General features: G+C 37.0%; 1 protein-coding gene across 4 annotated transcripts in view; it reads right to left on the bottom strand.

Moving 5' to 3' along the window:
• LOC129722596 (LIM and SH3 domain protein Lasp) overlaps positions 1 to 17318 on the bottom strand; it is a 78356-nt gene that overhangs the window by 10907 nt on the left and 50131 nt on the right. The window lies entirely within an intron of this gene.

Here is a 17318-nt window from a genome sequence, read left to right as displayed (position 1 = left end):
AGCGGGGAAACAAGTTTTGCCGGTTGCTGCACTGCAGTTTGGCACGGGAAAGGATTGTGTTGATCCTTACATCATCGCTAGGCTGAAATCATAATCGCGCCGGCGTCTCTATGGCATTCACACGACTCACACGCGCACAACGTCAGTCACCTCTCTGGGACAACAACGTTAAGCGCAGATCCGAGGCCCACACCGTCATGTGTGCAACTATGAGTTCAGATGCGAATGCAAATCGAAACCCACACGTCTAGCAAAAAGGCGGTCGCCATAAAAAAGGCTAACATAAGCATTGTCCGTACACTACCGCCTCAAGCTCCTGAATCCAAGACCTATCTTAGCGCGTTTTTCAGATCATGTCGTTCAAGTCTTAAGCGGGATGATGAACGTGTTGGTGATGTTTAGGTATTGGGGTGGTTACGAAGGGGGGAAATGCATAGGCCACAAGAAACATGATATTTATAGCTGCAATGTTGAGATGATGAAAAGTTTCATCCGCTATACTAAACTGGAGTATTTTTCTTTTGATGTTGTAGTACAAAGAATACTATAAAAAGTTATAGTACTGGATTTTATTGATGATTCTGTTACAACTAAAAGTTTAACTCAGAACTCATACAGTTATCGATACAGAATTGAACAATTAAATCTCAATTATATGGCAGACGCGAGTAGATACGATTAAGTTGCAATTATAAATTGAGTTAGGTGAACTGTAATATACATTTATAATTAGTAGTTTCCCTTTCTCGTACAGCAAATTGTGGAAAACGTCAAGGAATGTTAAGTTAGAAAGGCACTAAGGATCTAAGTTCTAGCAACAATGATGATTCAAATCAAATACCTATTGGCGGTTGTATCCAGATCACTTTATGAAGTTGAAGACAGCGCGTTATTTTATTTCTTAATGAACCATGAGAAAAAAACGTAGCGCATTCCGCGGCCCCTAATAAAATCCCCTCGATAAGAAGTGCCTATAGAGAGCGCTTAACCTTCAACCGTTTCCGAAGTTGGTGGGGAACCGTTTTAGCCTGTTTGCGTCGGTGAAGTCATATACGCTCAACTCTACAGTATGTATTGCAATATTTTTGTGTGTCTCGCCTTTGGTCTGCTATTATATTAGAGTAAGCTTTGATGGTACAAGGGTCGACGCGAGTGGTATATGTATTATCTCAGCGTAAGTGGAAAGTTGTTTACCGCTAAAGTGGCACGGCTGGTGAAGAGAGCAGGGTGGTTTGTATATTCTACAGAAAGATATTTTCAAAGATTTTACAGGTCAGACTCGATTATATATAGTCTCTTTTTTCCACTATATACATGTAATCGAATCAAAAAAAGTATGCGTCCGTATCCAAGATACGACCGCATAACTTACGTAGAATAGACCATCTCATCGAATCTCTTTAACCTCACTTTTCTGACAGTTAGTGGTAACTTTGTTTACGTTTTGGATTTGTGATTTTCTGGTGGAACAGTCGTGTGCGTAATGGAAATGCTGCTTAAGTTCTAATTGTCCTTAGTGTACTGGCACCACGCGCACAGCATTTAAAGAGTATTTTGATCACAATTGAAATGATCTACTATAATTGAGATCAAAACTGCATCGCCTGAAGGTAAACAAAGTTATCAGTAGCTGTCAAACTCAGATGCGTGACGTCACTGTGCGATGGTCTATACGTGGTATTGACAAATGCTTTGTTAAGAGTTTTCCATTAACCAGTCATAAAGTCTACTATTATTTGATCAAATAAATTAGGTCTTCATTGTATAACTCGAAATTGTTTAACAACGACAACTAACGCAAATTTCTCATCAGCCCAATTTGCGAACAAACATCACGAATAAACGCCTTCATATTATTAATTCACTTTTTGTTTAATAATCTATGAAAATAAAGTTTTATTATATTTGCATCCAGACACGTTCGCGCGAGAGTTGTTGATGAACCCATTCAAAAAATTGATCGCTGGCTGTTTATTCATTATTGTGCCTTATAAGTAGGTATTTACGATGCTATTAATTGACTTTCAAAGTATGGTTAATTCAAGAATTGCATTGATTTTTTTCTATTGATACTAAGCTCACGTGTACTATATAGTACTGATATGTGAAAAACTCACCTTCTCCTACGTTCACCACCCACGTGTGAGAAATGTAATCACCAGAAACACGAAGAAGAAATGTGAACTAGAACCGATTTTGACATGTTCACACGAATAGCGCGAAAGATAGTGAACGCGACAAGTTGCCGGGGTTGCGCAGACGGTATTATGTAAGAAAGTAAAAAAAGGTTGGGCTGCACTGCGCTGAAGCTGTTACGCTAAAAATTTTTTCGACTAAAATTTATATTTTTTATTATTATCGAGCTAGTTTGAATTATGTTTGAAATTTGTTTGTTGTTGTTATTAAGTCGTACTAATGTAATACGAATCAAAAAGCTAACTAAATGCAACTACACAACTCGGGAAAATCGTTTGATAAAAAATGCCATTGGTGTGTCACAATATCAAGACAATATAAACACAGTATAAAAATAAAGGCCTGAAAATAGTGGAGAAATCAAAACATTTTTGATCGCTGCTTTTGCCGTCTGCGGTCAAAAATTGAACACTGAGAAGATAAGCGAGATTTCTATGTTATTATTACTATAAGCAACGTTCTGGCGAGTGGCAGAAAAATAATAACTACTTCAAATGAATAATTTTGATGCACTGAAAAACAAGGCACCTTCCGCTACGGAATACTGCAATCAAATGAACGTGTGTTGCCGTCTGCTTGCTACTGGTCGATCCGGGTTTCAGTCAGTCATCCTGTTATTACAGTGATCGGATTAACAGGGTTGAAAAGTCCGCTTTGACTAGCGAATGGTCATAAATTCGAATCTTGGTAGAAACAGACCGTTCGCTGTCAGAGGGACTTTTACGTATGGGTTTATTCTCAGTCTCCCTCCGATCCCCCTATTTGACCCTTTTCTTACTATAAATTCTAGAAACGAAAAAAAAAAATAAATTGAACGAATATGCTCCTTCAGGCAGTAATGATTGCCGATACACGGCAGGGTAACTAATGAGGCACGGTGAAGAAGAGCAGTAGAATCTATGTAGAGGGAAGGGGGTAAAAGTATAAAAATCGGTCACTGGCCAAATGGCCACAGTGACAAAAGAAACCAGGGGTGACTCGTCCATAGGTGCAACCTATGCATTGCACACGGGGTACGCCATTCATAAAAATATTCCAAACGCGAACTAAAATTTATATTCTATTGATTTTTAGTTTCACTTTCAAACAGTAACAAATAGAATGACTTGTCAAATTTAGAAAATCTATAACGAGCGTCTTAGCAGAGTGATGGAGATCAATCAAAGAAATAGTTATCGGTTTCCGTTATACTCTACTAAATTTTTTGGAAATAAATATTGAAATTCAGTCCGCAAATATATATTTCGACTGTGACATACAGTCTTCCTCAGTGCTTATGTGGACTGGTAAGGAGCAAAGCGTAAATCCTGTTTTTTTATTTGTAGTAGGTAAAAATGAAAATTTACACACCAAAAATTCTCTTTATGGTTCAGCAAAGTACATTGCTGAAAGTTTATCAGCAAATCACTTGTTTACTGAATCACAGCATTTTTTTCAAAAGTTTACTGTAATTCAGTTCTACAGTTTACTGAATTTCGTTCAGTAATTTTATTTTTGCTGTAAACCAGTATTTCATTGATAAATTTACTGAAAACCAGTAATCGATTCAGTGATTCGCAAAAATACAGCAAATCTATTTGCTGAACAGAAAACAGTAAATGAATGTTTGCTGGAATCCAGCGAAAGAATTGATATGTCAAAATATTTTACGTCAAGCTGACATTAGTAAAACGCGCCAAATCGCTGTGCAGCTGGTATGGGATCATCTCTAAGCTCCTGATAGCGGATATGGGACCATAGCTAAGTCACTGTTGGGCTAGATGAACTTAAAGGTTGAAATGATAATCATACATCTCTAGTTCAACAGTTATTTGGCTATGATCCGATAAGCGGATGGAAGCTGGTGCCTGAGGGAAACATGGTTCCCTTGAACTAACTGGTTAACCAGTAAATTGATTTATGCTTTGCTGAATGTACAGCGAATTGTCATAGCTGACAATCAGCAATTTGTATTTTGTTTTACTGAACATGCAGCAAACGATCTGTCATTTTTATGCAATTGAGCATTACTGAATAATCAGCAAATTTCATTTTGCTGAACAGATTGCTGGAAACACAGCACACCAAAAATCAGCAAAATTTTGCTGGTTTCCAGCAATGAAAATTTGGTGTGTAGCACCCTTATTTGGAGTTAGGTAGGGAATTATGCGGTCGATTGTTCACCGTACCATGTTTGGGGTTTTTGGGAAGCAGATTGAATAGCCATGATTACCTGCGTCTTTATTGAGAAGCGTGCATGAGTGTTGTTTATAAATTTCTAAACTTTCAGCTACGTCTAATTTCCATAAATTATTAACGGGGCGGAGGAGGTGAATGTTATCCGAAGTTAGTGGATGTTCCTCGTTAAAAATATGTTCAGCCACTTTTGATTTGAAAAGGTGTGGTGGGGCATTTGTTGAAACTTTACTTGCTTTTGTCACTTCTGCGAAATGTTCTTTGAAACGTATCCCTAGGTTACGTTTAGTTTGTCCAATGTAAACCATGACACAGTGACTGCATGCAATTTTCTAAATTCCAGCTTTGTTCAGGGTATCAATAGGGTCTTTGGTAGACCCTAATTTTGTTTTGAGTTGGGTATTTCTACTAGTGTAGACAATATCCATCCCAAATTTTCTAAATTTTGAACGAAGTGGGCGTGTCAAGTTAACGTCATATTCAACGGCTACCCTTTTCAGATCTTCTGTTATTGGGGTGAGTGTTGTAAAAGATTTCCGAATTTGAGCACGCTTCTTTTTATCAACAATGGCTTGAATGATACCTTCATTGTAGCCATTAAGTTTAGCAATTTCGAAAATATATTCCAGTTCCTTTTGCTTGGCTACTTCACTTAGAGGTAAAGTTTCCATGCGGTGGATCATATGATGGAAGGATGCCATTTTATGCTGGAAGGGATGGTTTGAAGTGTTAGGTATTACCCGTTTTGTATTCGTGGGTTTCCGATAAATTTCAAATTCCAAGTCCGTAGACTTTCTGACTACAACGACGTCCAAGAAAGGGAGTCTGTTGTTAAGTTCTTTTTCAATTGTGAAGTTTATATTTTTATGGGTATTATTAAGGGATATGAAAAAAGTTTCAAGATCCGCCCTTTTCAAAATACAAAAAATATCATCCACATACCTCCACCATCGAATCGGTAAGATGTTCCTCTTCTCTAATGTATTTATATTTGCCATGAAGAGCTCACATAGAAAGGGAGAAAGAGGATTCCCCATTGGTGCCCCTTTAGTCTGTTTGTAAAATTTACCACGAAATGTGAAGTAGTTTTCTTTCATGCAAAGGCGTGAAATTTTCAACAAACTGTCAACTTTCTTTTTCCAAGTATTATCAAAATATTGGGAAAGAAGCCAGTCCTCTAAAAGGTTTAAGGTTTCATTCACTGGAACGCTAGGAAATAAGGCCGTAACGTCAAATGAAACCATTATCTCATCAGATTGGATGTTACCCGAGGATCTTAAATTTTCAACGAAATCTCCGGTGCTCTTTACTGATCGACTTGGAAATTTATGGGGCATGGCTTGAAATTCTTTTACCAGCCATTTAGCCAATTTTTCTGTGGGAGCCCCTACCGCTGAGATAATTTCTCTCATTTCATTTCCAGGTTTGTGAATTTTGGGGAGACCCTTTATTCTTGGAAGAACTGGATTTGAAACACGAAGATTTTGTAACGCTTTACTCAAAACGGGTTCGCATTCTTTTATTTTTACCTACTACAAATAAAAAAACAGGATTTACGCTTTGCTCCTTACCAGTCCACATAAGCACTGAGGAAGACTGTATGTCACAGTCGAAATATATATTTGCGGACTGAATTTCAATATTTATTTCCAAAAAATTTAGTAGAGTATAACGGAAACCGATAACTATTTCTTTGATTGAGAATGACTTGTGTTTACGCGGACATGATTGTGATTACTTTCTCAAACTGAGATTTTCAGAATTTGTAGTTGAACAGGCAGGTTCAAAAGCCACGAGTCGCCCCTGAAAGAAACCTTCCTTTTCGTTTATAATCGTAAGAGATGCAGAGGTAAACTCGGTCTCTGGAAACAACGGTTGTAACCCTTTTTCCTTTTTTTTTCCTAACGGCCATAAGGACGTATCTGGCGCCGTAATCGATCTTTACAAAGCGGAAGCTACTAAATCGTTGTACTTTGATGAAGATGGTAAAATAATCCCAAACTAGCCATGGTGGTTCTCTGTGCAGCTTGGATTCATCACGGAGAAGCAACTACAAAATGTGCGGTCGTTCAAGCTCAAGCTAAAGCTTATCGGATTAACAATGAAGACTTAAATAATAGTTTTTAATTTAAAAAGTATTCCGATAAAAATTTTCCAATTTCTTAGGCCGCCTTTTCAAAACCGGATAAGAATCCAGCTGAAGTTTCCATTAATCGACCAATCAGTTTGCTTTCTTCAATAAGTAAACTGTTTGAGGGAATTATTCTTAACAGAATGATGTCACACATCAACGAAAATTAAATTTTCGCAGATGAACAGTTTGGATTTCGCCATGGGCATTCCACAACTCATCAATTGCTCAGAGTTACTAATATGATACGAGCTAACAAATCTGAAGGTTATTCCACTGGAGCTGCTTTTTTAGACATAGAAAAAGCATTCGACAGTGTTTGGCATAAAGGTTTGATTGCGAAATTGCAAACTTTTAATTTTCCAATTTTCCTAATCAAAATTTTTAAAAATTATCTTACTGATCGAACTCTGCAGGTTGTCTGTCGGAATTCAAAATCTGATAGATTTCCTGTCAGAGCAGGTGTACCTCAAGGTTCAGTCTTGGGTCCAGTCCTGTACAACATATTCACTTTAGATCTTCCTGATTTGCCTCCAGGATGCACAAAGTCATTGTTCTGCGATGACACAAGCATTTCCGTAAAAGGAAAAAGTCTTCGTGTCATATGCAGTCGATTGCAGAAAAGTTAAGATATTTTTTCTTCTTACTTGCAAAAGTGGAAAATCTCTCCCAATGCTTCTAAAACTCAAATGATAATTTTTCCCCATAAGACTAAGGCTTCTTTCCTCAAGCCAAACAATAATCACGTTGTCAAGATGAATGGGGTTATTTTAAGTTGGTCTGACAAGGTTAAGTACTTGGGACTAATTTACGATAAAAAACTTGTTTTCAAAGAGCACATTGAGAGTATACAAGCCAAGTGCAAAACGGGGGCCTAGCGTGGTTGGTAACGTCTCCGCCAACCACGCTCGACGCCTGGGTTCGAATCCCACCGCCGACATAGGTGTCGATGGTTGTGAGGTGGCGTGATCCACTCACAACCAACCCAACTAGTCTAAATTCAATCCTAGCCGACACTGGGAGATTTTCTGAGGCGAAAAATCTCTGGGATCACGCCTTCCATCGCATGAAGAAGTAAAGCCGTTGGCGCCGGTCCGTTAATCAACGGGTCGTGAGTTAGGGTCCTGGGTGGAGTCGCCACCCCGGGCGTCGGTGATTGGCACAACAACAGTGGCGGAACTAGACCGACGGAAAATAAGCGAGAATAAAAAAAAAGCCAAGTGCATCAAATATACGAGATGTTTATATCCTCTCATTAACAGGAATTCTAAACTTTGTTTAAAGAACAAGCTTTTGATTTACAAACAAATTTTTAGACCAGCAATGCTTTATGCTGTACCGATCTGGGCAAGTTGCTGTTCAACAAGGAAGAAAACGCTTCAAAGGATTCAGAATAAAATTCTGAAAATGATTTTGAAGCGTCCTCCTTGGTTTGGTACACTCGAATTACATAGACTTACTGGTGTTGAGCCATTAGAAGCTATGTCAAATAAAATTATTAACAATTTTCGACAAAAATCGTTGCAATCCTCAATTGCTACGATAAGCTCTCTTTATAGCCAATAAGTTAGCAATTAAGTTAGTTGTAAGTTTACTTCCCCTTTTCTGACAAGTAGGCTTAAATCCCTACGAATGATAAGTCCTAATTGCGAAAGCAAACAAATCCTAACAATTAAAATTACAAATTTCTAACAGTGTTGAGAAGTCACCATTTGTGATTGGACACACATACTCATTACTTACTAATATTTATCATAAATACTTAAGCTACTACCAAATCCCCCCCTTTGATAAAAAAAGAGCTGATCGGCATGAAAATTTTTGTGTAGGGGTTTTAGAGGGCGGGAAAGGTGGCTTGGATAGTTCGAGGCCCCTCCCTCTTCTGGTAAGGAAGGGTCCCATACAAATGAAACACAAATTTATGAACAACTCGAGAACTAATCAAGCAAATGGAACCAAATTTGGCATGTGGAGTTTTTCTGGAGCAAGAAATATTATCATGGTGATTTGACACCCCTCCCTACTCTGGGAGAGAGGGATCACATACAAATAAAAAATAAATTTCTGTACAACTCGAGAACTATCAAGCAAATGGATCCAAATTTGGTAAGTGGAGGTTTTTGGAAACTAGAAATGTTTGATGATGGTTCAACACTCCTTCCTACTCTGGAAGGTGGGATCTCCATACAAATAAAACATATATTTCGAAAAAAAAATCCGGAAAATAGCCTAAGATAATCGGGCTTATGTACAGAAGCCAAATGTCGACGCTGGACGCCATTTTAATTTCTAGGAGACTTCCGGTTTCTGAAAAACAATTAAAAATGCCAGAATATCATTCAACATGTGTTTTCGGAATCAGAATAATGTTCAGAGGCCAGAAATTGGCTCCACATGCCATTTTGAAATCCATGATGACGACTCCCTGTTTCTGGAAAACAACTGAAAATTCCTTAATATGATATATGAAATGTTAGAACAGGCCAATTGTTTGTGCGCGCTTTTATCTCCACGTAATTTCTTTATTTAAACTGTGTTTTTCAAGAAAATAAATGGTGAAATCTACTAAAATTACTAGTGTTGGTGTCCCAAACAACATACCTATCGAAATATGCAGTCTTTGGAGGATTTTGTGCGAGATAAGTGACATTATCTTTTTAGATTTTTTTTTTGTTTGAGTTGCTGGTGTTGACATACTATATATTTAACCAATTGTTTTTTGACATATAGGCGGCGTTGCATTTATTTTTGCTTTGATTATCGACGTGTAGAGGTAGATTCATACGAATCTGTTTTGTATGTATTTTTGGTTGAGAGTAAAAGGAAAATCAACTAATTTTTAAATAGAAAGTTTATAAATATACAGAGGATTTCTTGTATGCCTTTCGGATAACATTGGACTTTGTTCGTGTGGGTCTTATTTGACGATATTCGACTATCAGTTTAGATGTAATGGAAATATATGATGAGGGTAAAACTACTTTAGACTGGCTGTCTGAAGATTAATTTGATACTAATAACAATTATGTCAAATCGGTGGATAATAATAAACGTATAACTAAATTATCTATGTATACATTCACCCATAACCACAAAACATAAAATAGTAAAATTGGTATAAAAATAGTCTAAAAATTCAACTGATAAAATACTATTCAAACTAGAAAGTCGGTAAATCACAACAGCCTCAGCTCTTATTAGCTCTCAAAATTAATACTTATAATATTATCAATTATCGATCCGCAGCATCTAACAGATGTATCCCAGGGTCTCCCTTTCCTACTAAAATTTCCCATCTCATGTAACATTTATGAGAGCACGTAGAGTTCTCTGCGGTTCTCTTAAGTAAATGTTGGACTAACATTCCTTTTCCGTTCCTCAACAGTTGCAAGGACGTGGCCAGGGCGGTAACAGTTCTCTGGAGACATCTGATCTTTGTTTAGTAACATCTAATTAGATCCCAAATTTCATATTGCTGCTCAGGAACAAAGGTGATTTGTTCTCGTAAGCAGAGTATTGTTGCTAGCACCAACTACAACGTTGTGCAGCTGTTTATGCTATGCTATGCTAACAACTGAGAATTCCTGAATATTACCCAATATGGATATTTCCAGAGTCGTGATGATGTACAGAAGCTAAAAGGCGAGAATGTTTTTATTCCGATAGAACCAATCATTTCAAATATCTTTTAAGTTTGAACGGTTCCGAAATCCGATTCATCATGCATTTGCAGATTATAAAAAAGTCGCAAGGTCAATCTTTGGATGCATGTGGAATCAATTTCAATCTAGTTTTATTTTCAAGAATGCTTATGGAATTCATTCTAAACCAATGTGCTGAAGGCACCTTCTCTATCAAGTACGCTGACATGCTCAATGTTGAAATCGTTGAGTAATTTAGAAGAGTGGTGACACATCTGCAGTCTTTCTTGAAAAACAACGTATGAAAAGGATTCATGGGGAGTTTGTGAGTAAACTTTTAAGTTAAGAATGGATTGATTCTACTTAGATTCGAACTTGTGGTCACTGTGGTTTGCCAATAAGTGAGTTTTGTACCCTTAAAAAATTTGAATAATTCTATCTATTTTTTCGTTATCACTCATACGCGCACTTATATATACACATACACAACTTTGACAAATTGCCAATCCAACAACCAGTTTTCGCCAGTACATTCTGCGTAAAAACTCAGGATTATACTTGAAAACAAGATGTACTCGACTTCACAACATTACGGTTGTCCTCGCAAACGAAAGTAGGAAATACTTTATTTAGTTCAATTTTGCCAGTACGGACGAAGTTCAGTTCACGTTGAAGGCAACAACTGCCTTAAATTACTGTCATCATGCTGTTCGAATGTTATTAAGGTTTGCAAATAACACACAGCTTGTTGGAGCTTCCCCTGAGATGTACTGAATCGGACCCCCTGCGAAATGTACAGCTATTTTTTAGCAAATAGCAGTCGCACAGTCAACTTTCCATGCACAATGTGTAGATGCGTGCAAGGTAAAATTCATCTACTTTTCTTATAATGTATGAAAAGGCATCTATAACAGTCGTAAAATTTGTTAGTCTTTCTATGAATGTCCAATGCTTTTACTCTCACGGCTATGCCGCAGTCATCCTTAGATCGAATTGTTCCCTTGATGTGAACATTCGATGTTCACAAGAAAGAAAAAAAAAGAAAACGATGTACACATAGGAGTAAAACAGTTGTATTTTAATTGGAACAATTAAGGCACAAAACTTTTATTACTGTTCCCAGCAATAGGTGCCGGCGTGCAAGGGACAGGCATAAAAAAACAAATCGATGTGCTCAATTGTGATCAATTGCTTATCGCTGTAAGTAAATAAATGCAATCCATCAATGGGGACGCATTTGTAGTTTGGTAACAGTGGCTATACACAATATATTTTATGTATTTGTGCAAAAAAGATGCAAAAAACACATTTATTTTTCGAATTTCGCAATGGATGAAGATTAGTAAACTTTTCTTACTAATCATCAAAACTGTATATTAATTAAAAAAAAGATCAAGCCAAACTGCTGGATTGAGCACGCGATACTGTAAAATTGATTTGTCGTCTGACCGCACCATTTGTAATACTAAGTATTCGGTTGTTATAAATAACAGTTTATTTCCATCATGAACCGGATTTCACTGCACACTTTTGCACCCACAAAGAAGGTACCTCTTGGAACAAACAACGTGAAACTTTCGCTTTTTGCTTCACGTTACATTTGCGGTGTTTGATTTGCGCTTGACAACTAGTAATTGAAGCACCGCAGGGCGTTTCTTCGGTACCGACAACACTTTCAATTTCAGTTACACTATGCGAAACCTATCTCCTGTGTCGGGCTGTACAGGTAAAGAAGATTGAAAAATGATACCATTCTCGGTAGGAGTTGACGTTGAATGGAAACATCCAATACACCCTCCTCCTATAGAGGAAATAAAATATGGCGTTTAGTCGCAAAGTCATAAATCAAATTTGTACTTCTGGTTTGCTGGTGTTACAACAAAGTAACGTCAGTCGTCGCAAAAGGATAATGGTAAAATGTTAGCCTATTTTGCATGCGGGTTCACTAAAATGAATTTTGGTGTGAATCCAAGCAATACGTTACCTATCGAAGTTAATCAAGTTCCACATATTACACAAGCGCACTAAATAATAATTCAGTGGAGCAAGCCACAGTAAACAGCTTCAAAGTGATGACTTTTGTCCAGCCACTTGCGTTAACAAATTCCTATATGACGACGATTGATGATTCACCGAGGCAATTTACTTTATCCATTATTATTTGCTCTGAGTGACGTCCATGAATATGCTTGCGAAAAATAAATTTAAAAACATTATTCAATTGCGAAACAAGATGCTTAACCAAATTGCATCAGAAAATCGATACGAGAGTTTAAAACTAAGTTGTGCAATTTACGTGAAGGCCGTTGCATGTTATTATTTCCAAATCAGCTGGAAATTTGTGTTAGAACTGAGAACTTTATATTAAAAAGTTGTTATTGCACTTAAACGAACTATTCAAACACGGTACTGTCATATTCCTTTCATTACTGTTAGCGTGGACTCAGCCCCCATGAATATGAGTGAACAAGTTTTCATCGCAAAATCACATCATTTCTAGCAGCACACATTTTGCACATGTCTTGCATTAGTCACGTAAACGTAGAGAGCGGACAGTGCAGTCATATGTAAGTCTTCGTACAGAATAACTGGTATCGATCGTCATCAATTTAATGAATGCGCCATGTAGATAAATAAGTACAGTATATATGCTATACAGCATCACAGGCAAACGGCTCTTTACCAGTGGACCATGACCGAAAAGTTGGTTGATATATCAACATTTGAAAAATATTTTTTTGGCGTTTCGATTTGATACGGTTCTTCAACGATCAGAGACAACTCACCGTCACCCGTTTGTGAGCTACGCTACGTTCCAATACTAATTATCTTAATCTGCCGTTAGAAATCATACAACGATCGGTCGTACGACCCTGGGATTAGATCATGTACAATTAGTAATTAGTTGGTTGTGCAAAACTAAACTACTGCACCGGAGAGCACAAATTAGGTTTCTCTTACCAGTAACTTATTTTTTCAAGACGAAGCCATCAAGGTATTTCAGTGTAAGGAAATAAGGGCTCATTAATTTTTCGAGCGTTTAAATAGTAAAATCTTTGTCATTTCTAACCTATTTGCATGTATAAACTTCTTTGTAAGCTCAACCGTGTTCTGGAAAGCAGGTATTGAATTATGAATGTATAAAACTAGTTGAATCCATCGAACGATGATTTTATGATTTTCGAAGGAATCATTTATGTTCAGTGTTTTTATTATATATTTCAAACTATTATATAAAAGATTGAATTGTTGAATATTTATTATAGTAAAACGGTTTACGTGTTTAAGTGGATTAATGTGTTTTTTTTTATATTGTGTATTCTCAATGTCTCCTCGATGTTCACTTTGCTATAATGAATTTGTTTATTTATTGATTCAAACTCCGATTTAATCTGCATGTTGTCTCTGTAATAATGTAATAAGTAGGTGACTTAGTCATGGAAAGTGCACCAGTTATGGCTGTTACGCAATGATACCAGTTATGGCACTACTTTGACCAAATTGTTTTAAAAATTTCATGATTGTGATTTTTCTGAACTTCCTTGGTTCACTAATCTAACTACTATTAAAATGCATAGAGGAGTTTCCTGTTCGAATTTACTGGTGAATCAGGTATTGAACACTCCACTATCCAACCGTTTATTGCCGTGGTACCAGGGAAAAAACAGCTCCAACCCGACCCTGATTTGATGAAAAACAGAACGCACCAAACGCAGACGGTTTTCCAGTGAATTGAAATAAATTAAATAATCATACACACTTAGCATGCAACATGGTGGTATACACAAAGTGTTGGTGATGCATGAAACCTATACTGCATCATTCAGACAATGCAGAAGGAGTGTACTCGCGTTGTATGCAATCCATTGAGCTTGAAACGAAAATAAGCGCATCACAAAAAAAAACGCCAACTCAAATGGGTCTCATGACATATGAGTGATTGTCGGCTTCCCAAGAGCAGAGGTCGGAGGGCGACGTGTTTCGTTGGGTTCTAACATATGAATATAGTATATATGTTACCATTTGCGGCGATACCGCTGTCGGTCGGAACTCGAATGAATGAAGTGCTCTACATAAATCGAATAACCAGCATGGCAAAGTGCAAAAGCGGCGGCAAAAGTAATTGTCTGACGTCATATATAACCACGAATGAAAAAGCAAATCTGCACCATTTATGAGCAGTGAAGGCCTAGCCAAGTTGAATGAATCTTTGCATTGCAGATTAGATTGGTTGTATTTATAAGGCAGGATGTCTGGAAATCTGTGTTTCGGAATTTGCAGTTTCACACTCGAGCCGAAGGTATAAAAATATTAATTCCATTTTTTCCTGATTTATTTTGGAGTATAATGAACACATTACCAAACTCTGCGTGATGTGACGTGGTGTCTACTTTGCTTTGACCATCCTCTTGCACTTGAGCGCAGACGGGTCTAAAAGGGGCACGTGCTTTTTGTGTTAAAATACTGCCGAAGCAATGTAGACAAAACGACACGTAAAGCATAAGAATGAGTATATTTACTAAAATAATCAATAAACTTGTAATGAAGTGACGTGGTCATGAAAACAATTGAAAACAGAAATGTCTATGTTGAAGGTTCTGAGATTTGGTACGGCAAGGTTGCCTCCAACTTCTTGGTGAACTTTCACAAAATATGGTTCACATCTCTAGGTTTTCTACAATGTCTATCAATATTTTCACTTTCACAAGGACATTGTGAATTGTATTTGACTATTCTAACCTGTATTCAGCTTTAGTGCTTCTATTTTCGTTTTCCAAGCTCTTGTAAAACGGTGTATATAACCAATCTATGACGAAATATCTTGAACATTACTTATATTTTTTTTACTTGTACTTATGGATGACGCCAAAGACTCGTCGATATCTTGTTGTAGCATGTATCATTATTATTCCTATGTTCACTAATGAACTACTATCAAAAATTAGAGTTCAGTTTGCATAATTCTGTTGATGTCAAACAAACCATTTTCAACATGTATTATCTGTAAAAACGACGATTGAATTCATCCCTTGCTTAATGATAATTTTGAACTAAGTAAAATTATTTATTACATATAATCTTTCAACTTTTTCACATGTTTTTCGTGTTGTACAAACAAGACCAAAAAAATGAAAAGAAATTGCAGATAAATTCAGACAGTGCAGTGCGGTACGGCAGTGATTAGTGTAAAATAGCTCTAAAATTTAAATATTGAGAATTCAATTGCTATGCAGATAGCCACTTAAATCGAACAATGACCCCCAACAGAAAGCAGAAATTTTGACGGAAAAACGATAGACTATGGGGCCATCCACATACCACGTGGACAGATTTTCAACGATTTCGACCCCCCCCCTCCCCCTCCGTGGACAACTGCCCATATAAATTCTAAAAAAAAATGTATGGACCGTGGACATCAGCCAACCCCCCCCCCCCCCCCCCAAAGCTGTCCACGTGGTATGTGGATGGCCCCTATCTCCCTGGAAAAAGGCCAAAACCCCTGGCCGAAACGTCGGATAGTAGTAAACATCCGTTTTCAATCCATCTGCTCAGTCGAAACCCAACCGAAAAAATAAAAAAAATAGATTTTAATTTCCAACAACTTCTTCAAAACCTTCTTTAACATTGAACGGCGCGTTTTAGAGTTGAATACATGATAGTAATTTTTTTTTTGAACCAACTGAATATCGTGCAGCTTACTGAAAAGATCGAAATACGAATCTTCGTGAATGTAAACAATTGCCCAACATGGACGAGTTTCTAGAAAAGCTTCAAAAAACACCCAACTAGAAAAATTTGTAAACAACGGATTTTTTATCATCATGCCTCACAGTGCGTTGAATGTAGGGTGAGACGGGACAAAAATCAAAACTACACGATTTTGTCGATAAAACATGTTGATGTAACAAGGAAAGTTGTTCGTCACCTTAAGAGCTACTAAATGCATAAAGGTCTTATGTGATACACTAAATCCTAAAACTGTCCCAAACGCCAACGCACTCATCCTATACCAGAAACCCTTAATCTCTTTGTGAAAGTTGTACATTGTAACGAAAGCTGCGGTTTCTATGTTTGACTTACTTTTACATAATTGCAAAAGTGACTTATGCGCAATTATAACGAAAAAAAAGATTTTTTTAGGTATTCTTTTACGTATTATTTTTTATATATTTAATTACAAGAGTAACAAATAGTTGTTCGAAACGGTAGCAGCAAATACTAGTTCTTTTGGGGAGTTATTTTCAACGAGCTCTGCAACTCGCCGTTTTTTAATTCTCCTTGAGCAGCTTTCAGAAAGTTTCTGAGGACGCTCACGAGTAGAAATGTGGTTGTATTCATAATTATTATTCTCACCGAAACGAGGAAGAGCAAGCGGTGACTCCAACCAAATTTCATGCTTTTTCATAAAATACTTTTTTATTCTATTGCATTTCTCCCATTTCGAGTTCAATTCCGGACAATATACAGCAGAAAACTTGTGCAAATCTTCATAAACATGCTCGACTGTGTCTTCTGGTAGAGACAATATCGAAATACACATGATGTTCTTTTGCTTGCATTGCAGTTAAACGACTTTTCAAATATCTGCCGCTTCACGAACGATCGGCATTGACATACGAAAAATAAAAAATCTCTCAGAGTTGCAGGAAGTTGCAGCTAATTTTTATATATTTTGTAGAGGACACTTCAAGCGAACTTTTGATGTATGTTTTAGAGAGGAACTCGGTGGAACTTTTTTTAAAACGCTAACGAAAGTTTGAGTTCGCGTTTTTTTAAGGATTAATACCTTCACCAACTCATCATACCGATAAATCATACACGCAATCGAAACCAAGTCTCTCTATCAATGAATTATATTGCACTAACCTTGATTGTTATTTTCCATTTTGTTGTATTGGAATACACGAAGTAATTAGGTTTTACCAACGTTTAGAAAACGCGCGACAATTTAGCACGAAATGTGAAACTAATGATTGCTCTGGACGCTGACGCTTGCTATGCTTGTATTACTATTCGTGATGCTTCCTAAAGCTCACCAATACTTGTTCACAACCCAGGAGATATCTGTGAACACTTCTGGGTACTTGGTGCATCTAAATAAAAAATAAAGAAAACCGATTTTTGTCTATGGCTCAACGCACTGTGTGCCGTTTTGAAAAAGTCTGTTCTCTGAT

The sequence above is a fragment of the Wyeomyia smithii genome, chromosome 2, assembly GCF_029784165.1.
Source record: "Wyeomyia smithii strain HCP4-BCI-WySm-NY-G18 chromosome 2, ASM2978416v1, whole genome shotgun sequence".
Lineage (NCBI taxonomy): Eukaryota > Metazoa > Arthropoda > Insecta > Diptera > Culicidae > Wyeomyia > Wyeomyia smithii.
Note: the sequence above shows the minus strand (reverse complement) of the source record. Positions and strands in the feature narration are given on the sequence as shown.